The sequence below is a fragment of the Nanorana parkeri genome, unplaced genomic scaffold, assembly GCF_000935625.1.
Source record: "Nanorana parkeri isolate BGI_ZX_2015 unplaced genomic scaffold, ASM93562v1 scaffold212, whole genome shotgun sequence".
Taxonomy (NCBI): Eukaryota; Metazoa; Chordata; class Amphibia; order Anura; family Dicroglossidae; genus Nanorana; species Nanorana parkeri.
The window spans coordinates 1,478,076-1,497,495 of record NW_017306480.1 but is presented as its reverse complement, the minus strand read 5'-3'; positions in this window follow the sequence as shown (position 1 = coordinate 1,497,495).

Below are 19,420 nucleotides of genomic sequence, written 5' to 3'. Positions count from 1 at the left end.
TGCTATTAAAACATATCTAATTGTGGAAGTGGGTATATAACGGTCACATTTGTTTTCATCTGATGTACCTTCTATAATCTATTTCCTTTTGCTACTCTATAATAAAGCTACCTCAGAATGTTAATATTTCTAATGTTTATTTGAATTGTGTATGTATTTGCCTAATCGGACTCATGTCTGATGTAATTGAATAGCATATTTCATTGTCTAATTAAATATGTTTTGTTTATTGTCTGCTTTAATTTCATATTTTATGAGAAAAGACACCTCATAATGTTATATTTCTTTATGATATTGCTCTTTACTGGCCACTTAAGGGACTTTGTGCAATAACTGTGCTGTATATTGGTTCTTAAGAATGATTAAATCGAAATATTGTCTGCCACAGCATTGTGCATCAATAAGCAATATATTGAAATATGGAATTATTTTAAAAGAGAATGGCACTTAGCACATTACTGACCTCAGGGGAACAGTGCAGTACATACTGGGTGCTTCATTTGCATCTGCTTGAAATGTTTTTGACTTAGCTTATAGAGCCAAGTAAAAAGTAGTCTCCCCTTATCAATTATTGAAAAAAAAATGTTAGGTTAAATATATATGTTTCTTTCTTTATTATGTGGGTCGCCTAGACTGCTGGAGGTATACTGAAGTTATATATTTTTCTTATACTTGCTACTACTACTACTGTGCATGATTACTATTATCTAGAAAATGGTATATTTCAAGTAATGCAACCACTAATGCTATAGCTTAGAGATCATTATGCTCTAAAAAACTTTCAAGTTGGAGCCAAAACACTCTTCTTTCTGGCTACTGGAATTTGGTATTGACTCTGTGGGGGTGATTTACTAACCTAAACACACGCACGCACTAGGTGCATGTGATTTTTACACAGCAAAACGTATTTATCAACCAAAAAGTCTCTAAAAGCATATTTCCACTAATGCCATATATGGAAAATCATGCACATGATGCATATAATATGCTGCTTCACAAAAATGGTTAGCTCATGCATTTACATTCCTGCATTCATCAACGCAAGCAACACAATGTAGAGCTAATTTACACAACATCACCTGGCGATTCATGCAGGGCTTTGCACAACACACCTGCTGGGTGTGTACACACTACAAAGGTGTCTAGATTCCACCAATAGATCATGCTGGGAGGGAACACACTACAGAGGTGTATACTTGTTCGTGGCATGTTTATAAGGTTAGTAAATCAACCCCTGTGTCTTACTAATGATTTCACTTAGCAAATGAAGATGCATGGTCATGAGGACCAGATTTTAGCATTGCTGCAAAGACCATGAGCTGGGGTGGTGGGCCTAGAGTGCCCAGATGTTCACACATAATGCTGTTGTTATTTGGATAACACATTTTCATACATATATTAGTAGGTTGCAGGCTGCCATATCCTCATCCTCGTTTTGCTGCACTTGCACATTTTTAATCTTGGAGTTATAACGTGTATTTACAGTTCACCCACTCAGGGTTCATACACCAAGAACTGAACACGATGCAAAGCAGGGTGAATGGGAAGGTAATGTCCTATAATAAAATGTATCTGGAAACAGGTAGAGGTTTGCATTACCAGGCATTTACTTTATGAGAAGACTCATAAATTAACTCTGCTTTGTATTTTCTGTATATACTGTAAATGTTCCCAGCCTAAAAAGTGAACACTAATGCAGCAGCCACATCTAAGAATTTGTAGGCTGCAAAATATGACATTTTTGGTTTTGGTTTTAGGTACACATTAATTTGCAATGAAAGCCAAGCCTTGTTAAAGCAAATAGTAATGTAGCAAATAGATTTCACTAGTTTATATAAAACTCACCACTGGCTGGCATGGCATTTTGTATCTCCAAGGAAGAAGAACAGACACACACACCGACCTTGCCAGCCAGATCTGCTTCCATGCTTGGCATGGTCAGAATAGAACAGGAACCAAGGGGAACTGGCAGGATCACTAGGTATTTCAGAGCAAATAAATAATTTAACACAGAACTAGTTAGATTTAACAAAAACAGCACGGAAACCCCAATATTACATACATCTGACCTGTATTTTCGGGATAACATACACTTGAAGTAATGACAGCAGTTTCACATGTCAGCAGGATGATCATCAAGTGATTATGATATTAAGAGAAGAGAAGAAATTGAAATACAAAATTCACTTTTTTTTGCTGCAAACACAGCTAGTCACATGGCACGAGTTATGCAGCAAAATTCCATATCACCTGTAACATAAGTACCATAGACAGAAGTAACATACTTACTTATTAGGTGCTGTTCTCCATGTGGTAACTTCCATAGTGGATAAAAAAATGAAGACATTATACTTATATTATTTTCAGATTTATGCACAATATATTTTGTTTCCATAACTTGTAAATTACATAAAATCTCATGGAAATGCATCCAAATACTGTTTAACAAAATGGAAATGATTGCTTTAGAATACTGGTGCATTTCCTGTGCTAATATTGTCAGTCTTTTCCTCATTAATCAAACTATATTGTTCCTTTTTTTTGTCTTAGTTAAAGGCTATTGTGTAATTCTAATAAAAGAGAGGATATTGCTCCTTATATAGCCTGATTTACCATTACAAGGAACACTCCCTAATTTCATACTTAATTTTTTTTTTAAATTGTGTTAGTTATTTGTAACTTTTGAAACATTAATACTAATATAGCATGTTCAGTTCTAAAGTTTACATCAATATCCTTTGCCTGTAATGGTATATTTTCTGATTTTATCGGTCTCCCAGAAATATTGTAAGTATAAAAATATTTTTTTTAAGGACTATTTTTTATGAGAGTGTTGGTGAGCTTGTATTCAGAACTCAGTATTGTATAAAACTTTCTTGTATTGTGGGATATTTCCTTGTATTGTGGGAAGAATACTCGTCATACCCTCCAGGAGATCTATTTTACTTTAGGTATAAAATTCCTCATAATACAATAGCTTGGGGAGGCCTCTGAACTGCTACAATTCTAAAGTAAAGCAAATTGAGGGAATCAGATTAATAAACGTTTTATAATGGTCATAAACCCTTGGTGTTCTCATAAATATACAGAGGTTAAAGAACACCAGTCACAATGGGCCATATGCAGCAAATTGAATATTTAGACTTAAAGAGGAACTTCACTCTTATCTTAAAAATTACAACAAAGGCACCTTTACAAACGTTCAATAATGGCAATCTACAGATACTTATAGATATAGCAAGCATTTTATTCTTTACATACCTTACATTTCTTTCACTCCCCATTCTGCTCACAGTGGCCATTTTCTTTAAGGGCAGATAAATCCATCTCCTTTTACTTCATGGAATTCTGCATCCTTCTTCTGGAATATGTAACATTACATATCATATGAGGGGGAAAAATGCCTCCTCCAGATCTTGTGAGATTTTGCAGTTAAAGATGAGATTTTTCAGGAAGGCACTGTTGATGTTGCTTTCCCAGGATGCATCTGTGAGGCCAGGACAATATCATCAGTGTCTCACTCAACCAGGAAGTGGGAAAACAGTGATTGTAGGTAAAAGCAAAAAAGCTTGTTTAACTGATGAATGTAATATGATTTCATATTAGCATGCAGAGCTGCTGTGATTTTTAGTGAAAGGGGTGAAGGTCCGCATAAGTTACGTTAAGATTTGCTATGTTTTAGGGAACATTTGGAAATGTTAATTATGACTAGGGACGGGACATGCTAAGTAAGAAGAAAAAAGAAAAACATAGTGCAAGCTTCGGCGCTAGGCATCGGGGCATTTTGACAAGTACAAGTACTTGTCAAAATGCCCTGTATCGGGCCCGATTCTGATTCTAGCATCAGTATTGGGACATCCCTAATTATGACTATGCAGTTCCCCCGGAAAATGTACTTTTTGTCTATAATTCCTCCTCAAAAATAGCAATGTACTTCCAGGTATGGCAGTGTGCCTAGGCCTACTCCTCTGCCCACAGCCACATAGCTGGATATCTGCAGTGCAAGAGGCACTCCTGCCTCTAACTGCTTGTCTCATGAGATTTGGAGTGAGATTTGGCAATATCACTATTGTTCTGTTGACTATTCTCCTTGCTGAAGGTTCTGACTTTTATTTTACATTTTGTCAACAAACAAAGCCCAGCAACAAAGGTTTGTATATTAATCTTTTTATTGACACTGTTATGCACTCTCAGGAGTGTGTAGGGTCAAATGGCCCACAAGGCAGCAACTGTCAGACTTCATATGACCTCTGACCCTCAGGGTCAGGCTGAGAAAAGTAGGTAAAGCCAAAAGTTTAAGTGTACCTGCACAATTATAATCATGGAAGCTTTAATGTTAACATTTTTGCATTTGCCCAGCTGTTACTGGTTCTCTTTAATATAAAACAACATCAATTGTAGCCATTCATCTTTACTAGACAATAAGTGAAGCAGTTATGGCAGGTCCATTCCCACCTGGAGGCCAAGTGAGCCTTAGAGAATATTTTCCAATGATGATAAGAGATAGGCTCTCATATCAGTTTCGGTCAACTGCTTTCTACTGTTTTCTACAACATTGTGTGGAATGAAACATTCAGAGGAAGAATTTAACATTGATAGCCTGGGGACATTTCCGTTCTCTCTGGGGGAAAGCACAGCAGAGTGAATTATTCCCCATAAATCAATGTAAATACCAGCTCCTCCCCATACAGTGCCAAAGTAGGGTGGTGGTAGTAGTGACAACAGCGGATGGTGCTTGATTACATTTCAAGGGAAAATAAAATAAGTCACCAGCACTCACTAATTCAGGATGCAAACATAATATATGTATTGTGAATACATGTCACATAGGTCATAATGCTAACATTTGGGGGCTGCACATGAACACTTCCTCCAGGCAACACCGTGACACTTTTGAGGGAGGTACCTTGAGTTGACTTGTGACATATCTTCTTTTTCCTTGAATTGTTCCCAGACACAGGGATAATGTGAGGAGGCCTGTTGGTGTACCTTGCTTTTGTGGTTTGATAAGTGGTGATACCCTGTACTGCTTGTACAGCATTCTGACAGACAGGGCTGGATTTCCCACAAGGCCAACCAAGGCCAGGCCTTGGGGCAGCAGGGAGAAGAGGGGCAGCAGGGGTGGGGAATTCGTATCTCCCAATGCCCGAGACATGCAGTTCGGGTAGTTGTTTTCTACATTTAGCCCTGCTTTGGGCAAGCAGAGCTAAATGTACAGCGGGGAAGCAGCTGCTTGTTTTGTACAAGTGATCTCGGTGATGTCGCCAAGATCATTGGTATGCAGCCTGCAGGTCTGCCATTCTCCATGGGGGCGGGGGTTTGGCAAGTAGGGGGCGCATTGAGGAACCTGGCCTTGGTGCAGCAGAGTGAGTAAATACAGCCCTGCTGACAGAGGAAGGTTGACTAAATAAATTAACTTAGTTTACATAGTTTAGGGTGCAGTAGAGCTGAACACAGATAAAAATGCATTTCAAACTTCTATATCTTAAAATACAGCAAAACACTAAAACAGAATGCTAATAGCAATGCTAGATAATGGAAAAATATCTACATTGATACCTAGATCACTTCCTAAACATGTAATAAATGAGCAACAATAATCCACTGTTGTACAATTAACAGCATGCTTAACCTGTAGCTCCCTGGGCCTTGCTGTAGTAGTTGTTTTCAACCTTGCCTGAAGCAAAGAGCCACTGCCACCAATGGCTCTATATATGGCTTATTGACTAAGAGATCTGCAAGGCAGTTATGTTTTAAATCTTTTGCACAAAATGAACTCTGATCCTTCATTCACCACATCTAGAAGCCAGTTAACAGTCCTGGGAAATTGTCTGAAATCTGAGAATGTCACCCACCGATGCTGAGGGTACAGTAAGAGATGGAGAGGGTAATTGGGAGGGTAATAGACACGGACTTAGACACTAGAACATTACAGGAGGACCTGGATAAAATAGGGAAGTAGGCAACTACATGGCAGTTGAGGTTTAATGTCAATAAATGTAAAGTAATGCACGATGGGGTTAAAAATAGGCAAGCGGAATACACATTAATGGGAACTCCACTAGGGAAGTCAGAAATGGAAAAGGATCTGGGAGTCATTGTAGACCACAGATTGAATAATAGCTTGCAATGCCAGGCTGCTGCAAACAAAGCGAGCAGAGTACTGTCTTGTATTAAAAAGGGAATGTACTGTAGAGACAAATCTATAATTTTGCCACTTTATAGATCACTAGTTCGGCCTCATCTGGAGTATGCGGTACAATTTTGGTCACCAATACACAGAAAGGAAGTCCTGGAGCTGGAAGGAGTCCAGAGAAGGTCTACTAAACTAATTAAGGGGATGGAGGACCAAAGCTATGAGACAAGGTTACATAACTTAAATATGTTCACCCTGGAGGTGCGGAGATTAAGGGGGGACATGATTTTAATGTGCAAGATGTTCAATGGTGATAGCAACATCAGCAATAAACTTTTTAAGGTAAACTCCATAACAAAGACTAGAGGCCACCACCTAAAATTGGTGGAGAAAAGATTTAACTACAAGGGGCGTAGGGGATTCTTTTCACTTAGAGCGGTTAGTATCAGCTGAGAGTGTTGAATCATTCAAAATGCATTTTGACAATTTCCTCAGAGACCGTAACATACAGGGGTACAGGCACCCTTAAAAAATAAGATCACACGGGGACTAGTACACACGCATACACATGCAGAATCCAAAACATACACACAATAGGTTGAACTTGATCGATTGTCTTTATTCAACCTCAAATACTATGTAACTATGGAGAATGTCAGTCTCCATTGCGCTATATGTGACATGGGCACCTTAGCAGTGTTTTTAACGTATAAATCTGTAGAAGGAAACAGTACACCCATTGTGGAACTATATAAGCATCGTTAAATGATCTTTGTCTGTTTTTTAGTTAAACTCCAGTTATAGCACATTTTAAAGTTATCTCAAAAGAAAGAAAAATGTTTATGTCTTTTACATTTCTGAAGCTTCACTGTTATGTCACCAAGCTGCCCAAGTTCTAAGAAAGGGCTGACCTTCTGTGACATCTTGTCCTTGATTGCTCTAATTGCCACATATCAAAGGATAGGCCAATAAAAAAACTGCCCTGCAATAAGCAACTCTGAACAGGAATAAGCTGCATTCAGTGATAAAGAACAAAGAAGAGCGGTTGCTATGGAAAGCTTTGCAATAAAAGACTTTGCTATGCGTGTTCTATCTTTATGTTGGATAATACTGAGTAAAACTGAAAAAGAATTTAAAAATATCAACACCTTTGTTCCTGAGCGCCATTTTAAAACTATATCCTGTTTCTGGTACATTGCTATGCACTCCCCTTACTGCTGTCCTCAGACTATTTCTAAACCACTGCAATCACAAGCGTAAAGCAGGGTCAGGGTCTGCTGTTTGACCAATGATAGTATCAGAAATTAGTTTATTATTAATGCTAGGGTTGCAAAGTATTAATTTTCATTTTTTTTGTTCATTTTTCAGTTTACTAACTTATGATATTAAAAACGACATATTTTTAAAAGGAAATAGCAAAGCCCAATAAGAAAGTCAAAATATTCTAAAATGTTCATGAATATAGCTAGACATATGAAAGATATTGGATCCCCATGATTGGAAGGCGTTTTTAATGAATACATATTTTCATCATTGCTGTAAGATTTACCTTTAAAGTGATATTCAAGTCAAAAGGATTTTAAGTTATTTCAAATGCTGATGAACTCACTTAAAGTGGATGCTGTTTCTTGATGTTTAAAAGTTTTAGTTTCTTGCAGAATCAGCTGGTCTCCTGAGCACTGCTCCTGACTTCCTGTTTTAGAGTGACTACTTTCTCAAGCAGAGTGCTATGCAGTCACCCTTGTATTTGCTAGTAAGCTGTATGATGCCCCTGATGAAGTCACGTGATATAAGACGTAATGCTTGAAGGGCGGGAATTGCAGTGGAACCAAAAGAATGATGGAAAATCTTCTGCATTTCTGGCTACCTGTCATTACTAGTGCTGAGCTCATAGTGCGCTGGGAGACGAACTGATGGATCAGCTGGATTGAATTACCCTTGCAGTGTGAGGCAGCAGACACTTCTGATATTCGATTGGCTAGGTATTCATTTTATACATGTGAGTAGTTTGAATAAATCTCTTTTAGATTTTATTGAGTGGTACGCAACTATGTTCTTTGTTTTGTTACCTTTTATGAGCATCACGAGAGAGAAGAGAATCTTTTTCTTTTAAAGGATTTCAGGTGACTGTGTATGTCACAAGGCGCATATAGACCTTTAGAGATAGAGGTCAATTATTAAGGTGAGCAGCCTGTTTTTCAGAGCCTCATGGGTGAAGTGGTGGATTGAAAAAACTGTCACTATTTGCAACGTTTCCACAGGATTAGTGGAACGTTTGTTATTATCTGCACAAAGACTTTTAATTACTATCAGTGGTCACACGCAAACTGATTTCTTTTAGGTATTTAGCGCGGCACAGAGTTTAATTGTTTTTAGTAACTGCATTTGTCTCCACAAACACACAGACACTACAAATCAAGCTACTTCCCTCCCCCTGGCCCTCCCTTCTCCAAGCTAGCAGATGGACAGTTGCTGGAGTTTACACTGTTGTTTGTGACCTTCTACTGGACAGGGAGTTCAGGGAAGCTGAGCTGAGAGACTTGGAAGCAGCTATTCTGAAACATGATGATTGTAACTGTTTGAGCAACGATATAAAGCAATGATTTGCAGTGCAATGTATATTTGTTTGATCTGGATTCATTATTCATTAGTATGATTATTCAGGATTTTAGCATCCCAAACCGGTACATTTGTTTTTCATTTGTTGTTTTATATTGTAGGCCCGTAATTCTTAGTAAATCTTAGGAATAACTCACCTAAATCTGTCCAAAACAAGAGTCCAGTAGACATCCCAGGTATGATAAAGTTTGAAACACGAAATAAAAAAATTATAATATCATAAATTATCAATAATTATAAAAAATTATAATATAATAATTAAAAAAATGGTCCAGTAAATGGGAATTCTGGGGGCGCTGCCTGATCCGTACCACAGTCAATAGAGTACCAAGTTCGCACATCACTGAGCTCGGTCACAGAATCATTGCTGTTTTAGGTCAAAAGTGATTTTAGACCAGGTAGAAAACAGCGATAGTAAATTAGAGTCACTTGCAGAATTGAGCGATATCGATTCGTTGGGAAATTCGTCACCAGACACTGAAATGACGAATTTCCTAACGAATCGCAAACCGCTCAATTCTGCAAGTGATTCTAATTTATTATTGCTGTTTTCTACCTGGTCTAAAACCGCTTTTTACTTAAAGGGACGCTATTTGGATGCCATGGACGTTCATAAGTTTCCAAGCAGAAAGAACAGTAAAAGTGCAGGCAGGGCACTGGACAAAGCTCTAGGGACAAAATGGAAGTGAAATAGTTTGATACATAAGTGTAATCATAGCAGATTACATTGTACTGTGTGTATTCTGTGTAAATGTCATGTTTTCACGTTTGAATTTCCCACCGGCTCCGCCCCCCGCTGTGAAACTAAAACTCAGATGCCGGCATCGGCTGGCCATGTACAGCAGAGGACACTGCAGGCTTGCAGGGACATATATACGCTTCTGCTACTTCCTGAGCAAGCATAGCTTGACTGTACCAGCAGGTCCCACCCTTTTATCTTAATATCTTTGGTATTATTTTTAAAGGGAGTCTCAGGCTGCTTTTTAGCCTTATCATCTCATCAGGTAGAGTTACAAGAGCTTCAGCATAATTTTGCCTAATTTCTGCTCTGTAATACACACTTTTGTAGAGCCTGGCTAAAATGTCGGTTGACTTAAATGGGAATTTTGTCTAGGAAGTTCCAAATTAAAGAGGTTTGCAAATTTTTAAGAAAGGTTTGGCCAAAACACAACTGATCAAACCTTTCAGAAGTTCATTCATTCCTAGGAAGGAGTACAAATTATAAAATTATTTACATTAAACTGATCAAGTTCATCTGTGATTGGAAAAATCTGCCCATCAAATGATGTCTGATAGACATGTGCACTGCCAAAAAATGTGTTTAGTTTCGTTTCGTTTTAAATTCGGATTTGTGTTATTTCGTTTTTCGGGATTCGGGTGTGAAAGTCAATTCGGATTCGGACGAAATTCGTTAGCGGTAGTTCGTTCGAACGTTCGTTTCGTTTTCGTTTCTTATTCGCTTCGTTCATCCGTTCGTTCGTTTGTAGCAAAGTGACATTTGAGGGGGAAAATGTTTTTCTTCAACGGACGAAACGAATAAGAAATGAATAAGAAACGAAACGAACGTTCGAACGAACTACCGCTACCGAATTTCGGAAACGGAAATTTGGATTCGTTTGCATTCGTTATATCTGTAATTCGGAATTCGGATACATCCGAATGTCCGAATGTCCGAAAATTCGTCCGAATTTCAATTCGGAAAGAAACGAATCGCACATGTCTAATGTCTGATGCTGTTGCCATTATATCCTCCTTTAGTCCAGTTATCCATTATATGACACCCACTATCACGGCAGATTGAGCAGGAGGCAATCACCTAGTTTTTGTGATTGTGAAAGTGATGACTGATTCATTGCTTTCTCATTACCAATATTTTTTTTTAACTTTAGGCATTGGCTTTAGTAGTAAATTTATTATAATGTCCATTCAGATATCATGCTAACCAAAAATGCAATTTTCATTTAGATGTCAAGAGTATGGAAGATATTAAAATGTAAGACAATGCATTATGCAAACTGTGCATATTGCTCTGTGCATTCCCCTAAACTACCATTGTAATGTATGTTGTAAAGCATATAAAAATAAGATAATAAAAGACATATGGAGATAAAAGATGAAATACCCACAAAAGGGGCATATTTTAAAATGACTGAATGTGATTAGTTAGCCATTTTTGTTATTTAAATATGAACTCCAGACAGATATAAAATACACCACTTAATGCAGTTGTACTAAGTAGGCATTACCAAACAAATCATTAGAAACAATATAATTAAAGTAAAAAAGAATACAAAATCGTTATTAAAAAATAGTGTATTTGGCCACTTGGACATCTTATTAAAACGCCTAAAAAGCCACCCAGCCACGTATAATGTATGCGCCTTATTGCAAAAGTACATGTATATAGATAAATACAATTTTGTGTGCTAATCATGCCCTTGGGAGACACAGGTGATTATATCTTTTTGGTATAACATACATATATACCTGCAGAAGGCTTTGAGACACCAATAAAGCAATATGACTGTTAAAGCTTCACTCTTCTCTAGCATCAGCAAAATATAGGTCCTAATTGTCTGAGGAACCTGCTTCTCTCGGTGCAGATGATATTTCAAACAGCTATTCCACCTGCCTACATAAATGTGAACAGCTAAATCTGCTCTCTTTTGAAAACACTTTAATGGACCATTCTGCATAGTATGGAGATATTTATTTGATGAGCTAATTTGCCTCTGCCTTTGCTGCCAACACTCTATTGAGATTGACCACCAAATCTGCTTGTGCTTTTGCAGCTGATATTTCCAAAAGCTATCCTATCTATTCATATAGATGTGAACTCTTATGATTGCTGAAATATTTTGATTGTCAACTTTATTTGCTCACATGAATGTGAACTTTCAAACTGACCCTTTTGGATACAGTTATGATCATTCTATTTATGCCTGTGCTGACAATACAGAGACTGAAGAACAAACCTGTTCCTCCTGTCTGCTGATGATATACAAACAGCTATCCTACATACATACAGATGTGTAGTGCCATGCTTTTTTCTTTCTGATAAGCTTCTAACAGCTATCTTATTAGCTCACATTAATTTAAACTGTTATGTTTGTCTTAATATAATTTCCCTACATCCAGAAAATACATTGTGAACATACCACAGCTACTGATTTATTGGATGTTCTCTTATGACATCACAATCATCTGTGGCAGATTTTTGGCAGCCACTTGATTTACTAAACACAAATTGGCTGTTCACTTACAGTAGAATTTTCCCTTAGCTTAGCGAATGAGGTACAGCTCTGCTGACTTCCATCATCCAATCATGTCCAAGCAAAATACTGTTTTTTTAATTTTCCGTGCATTGGGTAATCTATGCAAAGTGAAGTTTGACCACAATCACTAAGTTAAAGGGAAATTCTCCTGCAAAGTGAATATTCCCTTGCAGTGTGCCCACTTGCCTATAGTAAATCAGGTTGCGGTAAGAAAAGCTAGTAGAGTCCTGTCCTGCATCAAGAAGGGAATGTTTTGCAGGGATAAGTCTATAATTTTGCCACTTTACACATCACTGGTTCGGCCTCACCTGGAGTATGCGGTACAGTTTTGGGCACCGGTGCACAGAGGGGATGTCCTTGAACTGGAGAAAGTCCAGCGAAGGGCGACCAAACTCATCAAAGGGATGGAGGGCAAGAGCTATGAGACACGGTTACTAAATTTAAATATGTTCACGCGTCGGTGGCCCGCTGTGGGGTGGTCATGGTGATGCTGTAGTACAGGCAGTCGCTGGGGGACTGGGACATAGATCCATTGTTGGTGGTAACGAAGCCCCTGCTTTATCGGCAGATGGGCTGCCTCCTCTGGAGCCGGCGTGCTGGCCCGTCGGATCCTCTCGATCAAGGAGTGTTGGGTGGCCAGAAAGTATGCGGCTGGCAGGATCGGTTCCGGAGGTGCAGGATCGGCCTCGGAGGAGCACATACGGGACAAGGCATCGGCCTTGCCGTTCTTGGATCCCGGTCGATAGGTAATCTGGAGGCGAAAACGGGAGAAAAAGAGAACCCACCTGGCTTGTCGAGGACGCAGTCGCTTGGCACTGCGGAGATACTCAAGGTTGCTATGGTCGGTGTACACCACCACAGGGTTTTCGGCTCCCTCCAGCAAATGTCTCTATTCCTCCAGGGCGTCCTTGATGGCGAGCAGCTCCCTCTCACCCACATCATAGTTGCTTCTCCCCTTGGACCTGGGAGAGAACGACCCCGATGGCCCCCTCGGAGCCGTCGGTCTCCAGAAAAAACGGGCGAGAGGCGTCCGGTTGTACCAGTATAGGTGCCTGTGTGAACAGCCTCTTGAGGTGCTGGAATGCCTGTTGGACCGCCGGGGTCCATTCAAACAGGGTGTTGCTCCTGGTCAGCGCAGTGATGGGAGCGCAGATCGCTGAAAAGTTCCGAATGAATCGGCGGTAGAAATTGGCGAAGCCAATGAACTGCTGCACCATCTGCCGATTGCGGGGGACAGGCCAATTCTGGACGGCCTGGATCTTCCTGGGGTCCATCTCCACTCGGCCTGGGGATAGGATGTAGCCCAGGAACTCGATGGACGAGACTTCGAAGGTGCTTTTTTCAAGGTTGCCATAGAGACTGTGGGTCCGCAGACGCTGGAGCACCGATTTGACATGCCGTTCGTGTTGTGGCAGTGTTCTGGAAAAGACAAGGATATCGTCCAGATATACCACAACATGGGTATCCAACAGGCCACGGAAGACGTCATTGACGAAGCACTGAAATGTGGCGGGGGCGTTACAGAGCCCGAAGGGCATGACAAGGTACTCCCAAGTGCCCAAACCGTGAGCGGAATGCTGTCTTCCACTCATCCCCCTCCTTGACACGAATGAGATTGTAGGCCCCCCGGAGGTCGATTTTGGTGAAAAAAACGGGCATCCTTGACTCCAGCAAGTCGGCAATGAGGGGGAGCGGGTACCGGTTCTTCTTGGTGATGTCATTCAGGGCCCAGTAATCGACACAGTGCCGGAGACACCCATCTTTTTTTCCCACGAAGAAGATGCCAGCCCTGACTGGAGAGGTCGAGGGGCGGATGAACCCCTTAGCTAGGCTCTCCTCTATGTAGTCCTTCAGGGCCCTGGTGTCGGGTTCGGACAGATTGTACAGGCGCCCATACGGCAGTGGGGCTCCAGGGAGCAGGTCAATGGGGCAATCATAGGGCCTGTGTGGCGGCAAGGTGTCTGCTCCCTTTTTTTCAAAAACGTCGGCATAGTCCCGATATTTGTCAGTTGGTCTGTGTTCAACGGTGCCCAGAACCGTAGGAGGGCTTGGAGCCGGAGACGTGTGAACAGGAGGACCGGAGGGGGGGCGTGAAGGTGATGGGCCCAAAGGTCCAGTTGATCGTGGGGTTGTGTTTCCTAAGCCAGGGGATGCCTAGAATGACTGGAAACAAGGGGGAAGGCACGATGTCCCACACGATCTTCTCGGAATGGTGAATACCGATGCGGAGGAGCAAGGGATGGGATTCCATGGCGATAGGTCCTGTCTTTAGGGTGCTGCCATCCACCAGATGCAGCTGGGATGGGTTCTTCTTAGGGCGCAACGGGATGCCTAGTTGGGAGGCCAGATCCTTGTCCATAAAACAGCTGCTTGCGCCCGAATCAATGATGGCAGAGAGGTCAATATCGTTCTTGCCCAGCTGCAGGGAAACAGGGATGGTGAGATGAGATGAGTTGTTATACATAGGTAGGTTAATGCATACCGTGGGTGCCTCCGGCCTACCTGTAGGGGGTTTGATGGGACAGTCCTTCAGGAAATGGCCCGGTTTTGCGCAGTACAAGCACAGATGCAGGGTTCGTCTCCTGGTTCTCTCCACCGTGGACAGGGGGCCCCGAACAGCCCCGATCTGCATCGGCTCCTCCTGGTTACCGTCTGCCGCCGCAGGAACAGATACCGGAACCGGAAGCAGTAAGGTCTCTGGCCGGCGCACCGGTGGAGGCGGGGTCTGTTGTCGCTCCTGTCGTCTCTCCCGGAAGCGGCGATCCAGGTGGGTCACTGAGTCCATCAGGCCCCCCAAGGAGCCCGACACCCCGATGCGGGCGAGCTCATCCTTGAGCTGCTCGGACAAGCTGATACGGAACTGGTCGATCAAGGCCACCTCGTTCAAGCCCGTATCCGTGGCTACCTCACGGAATTCCATGATGTAATCCTCCACCAGACGTCTGCCCTGGCGGAGGGTGCACAAGGTACCCCTGGCGGTTGAAGAACGCAGGGGGTCATCATAAAGTCTATGCATAGCTGCGGCAAAGGACTCCCAGGATGCCAGCACTGGGTCATCGACCTGTAGGAGTTGGTGCGCCCAGGTCTGGGGAGGCCCTGAGAGCAAGGAGATCGCTGTGCGTACCTTGATGAAGTCCGTGGCATATGTACGAGGCTTCAGGGAAAACAAAAGCGCACACGCCGCGTGACTCGCGCACCCGCACCTCGGGCACCAGGTGTACTACCAAGCTGAAGGGGAACCCGTGCCCTGCGCCGTGCCCACGGTCCCCGAGTAGGGGTAACACCCCCTGCTTCCTGACAACAGGGGTACAAGTACTCCTAATAACGAGATGACTCAGGGATTTATACACACACACACACACACACACACAATAGGTTGGACTTGATGGACATGTATCTTTATTCAACCTCAAATACTATGTAACTATGTAAATCAACCCCATATGCTTGTTTGCTTAATTATTATTTGATTGCCAGGACATCATAATTTGGAAGACATTGTTCTCAGCCCATTGGGCTTGTATTTGTTGCTGGACAATATTTCTGACTTACTGATTTTATTTTGAGGGATACCCTTAATTCTCCCATTGGACTAACTCTGTGAACACCATTTATAGAGTAACTCTATTTTTGTTGAGAAAAAAATCAATCTCATTTGGGCTATCAATGTACATTGTGAGGATTTTTACAAAATTTGCTGCAAATTCCTAACTGTTTCCATTCTGAATAAATAGCTGTTTGTTTAACTATGTCCTTTCCAATTTCTGAACGGGAGGGTCTATGTCCTTTCTGTGTTGTAATGTGGAAAATGGTAGTGTCAGCATCCCTTTAATGGTAATTAACCCTTAGGGAGTATCTTGCCAAAAATAAAATTCCTATTTCAGAAGATGCCTAACATGTTATTTGTATCTTAGTGCAGACTTCTGGGAAAGTCAATCAGTCAATAACAGAAGCAGAAAGTGATATTTATGGGGGTGTTCTATATACCAGAACACCTCCAGGTTGCCATATTACATTTAATTTTTTTGAAAGCTAGATCAAGAAATAGCCGCACTCCAAGGGTCTTCACTGAAAGTAAAAATCTTTATTTATGGAGCAAATATATACTGTAAAGTCACTCCCCATGTATGCTCAACCTCTAGCGCATTTCACCATTCCGGCTTACTCATAGAGATGGAGTCAGTCCTGAAAGGATCGAGTTTAAATTTGATCCTTTCACGGATCTGCACCTGGCATGCAATCATATTGCAATCCGGTTTGGGAATCTGAGCGGTTCACAGTTTTAGAAAATCACAGCAGCTGCAGTTTTAAAAGGAAAGTTAATTTTTAAGAACATTACATTGCAAAATGGCGTGTGCAGAAATTATATATGCTTTATTTATTTTTTTACAATTTTTTTTTCCTTTTGTAAAGTGGAGTTTCCCATTTCAGAGAGAGACAGCTGTTTTCATGTTGATGTTTGTTTGTGGTAAACATACATATCACCTTTATAAGGTCACACTTTTTTCATCATTGAAGAGGAGTGAAGTGTGTGTCTTTTGAAATTGTTTACGTTCCTCAGCCCATTAGGATTAATATTTTGCTGATGCTGGAGAGGAGTGAAGCTTTAAAACAGTCATATTGCTTTATTGTTATCTCAAAACCTTGTGCGAGTATATGAATGTTTTACCAATAAAATATACTTATTTGTGTTTTCCAAGGGTATCATTTGTACACAGATTGTGGTTTTCTATATTCATGGACTTTAGCAATAAGGGGCATACATTAAACATAGCTGGGTGTTCTTTTTGGGTATTTCTAATGAGGTGGGTCAGTGGCCAAATACACCAATTTTTTTTTAATAAGGATATTTTTATTGCTCTTTCATTAGATGTATGGTTTTTAATTTTTTTAAATGCCTGAAGATAACACTTGTAGGTCCCTCACAATTATATGTTTGACGTCGAGGCCTTCCTATTTATTTAGTATAATCTCTTTTCTTATTAGTCTATAAAGAGGTACTCCTGACATACAGAAGACATTTACATCCCTGTTATCACAAATGAATGTAGCTCTGTATTCATTACTACATAGTTAAAAAACATTTTTTTAATGCAAGCAGTGTAGGTATCTGAATTTGACTAGGTATCAGTCTGTTGCAGCCCATGTAAGGCAAAGCTCATACTGACAGGGGAACAAGGATCATTAGGAGCCACTTACAGAGATGAGCTCATCAGTGTGCTTCTTCTTTTTTCACTGCCTGGTTATAGACTGTATTTAGCCATTTCCCTGGAGTTAAAGCTAAGTTTGCCTTTTTGATCACTAAACTTTCTTGAATTTGAATTGAGAGGTCCTTTTCCCTGCAGGCTGTTGATATTATGAAAATGGTGCAGCTCCACATGGCCCTGCCCACACAGCCACATCATATGACAGGATCTGTGAGTAGAGAATCTACAAGTTACATCAGCTACAATGACATAGGGTCTTGTTGTTCTCAATTAAATACAAATGCTGTGACATCACCTCACTTGTAGTCCATTCATTCTTCCTCCCATTCATGTAACTGAATGTCCATACCTCGGTAAGGACAGGGACTGGGAGAGAAAATCTGCAGGAGCCACAGCATTGAACCCATGATCCACTGCTTACGGTTGCAATGCTTTACTGGCCCCAATGCACAAAAATAAAAGACGTACATTTTTTCTTTTTATGAAACATGCGTGCAGTTATTATTTTTTTTTTAAAGTGGACTTTACCTTCAAACTTACGATTTTTTACTAGGTAGCTCTATATATCCATTTAAAGTGTTTTGCAGTGTAAGGCAATGTCAGATGCACTAGAGAAACATTTGTGGATACTTTCATCTTCTTGTATGCAGTGAATCCAGTCTTTTTTTCTATGGAAAGCTAATGCAAAAGTGAGAAATTGACAATTATAATTTTAATTGCAATTTTAATTGAATTTTCTGGAAAAGTATTTAAAAAGAAAGATATTTTTACAATTGTTTATTATCAGCATGATGATAATTGATTTCTAGTAATTCATTATTTATGCGTTTAATCATTTTTGTTTATTATAATGAATGTATTATTTTATTATTTATTAGTTGTAACTATGAATTATTAAATGTGAATTTATTGTATGTATTCCAATAAGTGATTATTATTATACATCCTGTACTTGAACTTGTGGTTCTATACAAAAAAATACATTGTTATAATTTTTACTACATTTATCTAACAGGAACTGTTCGACTCAAACCCCATCCACACCCAACACACATCTTGCTGTGAACAGCCATCATTCCCCATAGTGTTCTAAGTATTACACTAGTATATACCAATCTGGTTACTGTACCTGTTGCTGTTATGAAATAAAGATGATTCTCTAAGAGCTGGCTGCTAGCTTCTACTTGGTTGACATTTTTTTACCTTGCCAATCATTATTAACTATTTACATTTAATTGCAGAATCTGCAACAGAACTAGGCTCTTAGGGCCAGTGGAATGTCACATTACATTTAACGTATTTGCCACATGCACATGAAACCAGTTATCCTTCTCAAAAGCCTGTGCCCTTCACTGCAGACAACTGCACTCCAAACATATGACTGAGGAAAACTTATATAAACTATTATGTCTCTCCATGGAAGAAAAGGACCACAGGTAGCATGTCCTGTATTCAGTACTATATAAGACAAGTGGCTTGACTCTTTCTGCCTATTGTTTTTGGATTCAATATCTCAGATATTATTTCTGAAAAGATAATGATTGATATACAATTTCAGCCTACTATAACACTACAGTCCTGTAAGTGACACAAAGGTTTCTGAATACAGAATGTCCTGGACAACATTAGCCATGATATAAGCATCACAGTAATGGTGGAAAGTCTGGATATTTTTATATCCTTGTAATATGCTCAAAATAACTAAACAAAATAATAAAGCCAACACATTTTGGAGGTTATAAGGAACAGGGAGTATATGGTTTACAGGATTACAACCAATATATACAACTGAAAACATAACATATAGCAAGCATGTAACCTGTTAAACAAGTATTCAATGTAAAATAAAAATGTGTTTCAAACAATTATGATACTTACAAGAATAGGTTTTATTGTTGTTATAAATTAGTAAAAAAAAAAATGTAAAATGCTAAAATGGTGTAAGACACTATATACAGTATATACACTGTTTGGCCAAAGAAAAGAGTCACCACTTGGATTTAGTTAAGCACATAGGTAAAAGCCTTCCATTGGATAATAGGTCTAGGTTTAGCAATATTATGTGCCCAAAAAATGAGGTCAGCTACCAACCTGAATGTACTGATTGACCAGGTGTTTCCATCAATGGATTATCTCTTTACTGATGGCATGGGCATATTCCAAGATGACAATTCATCGGGCTC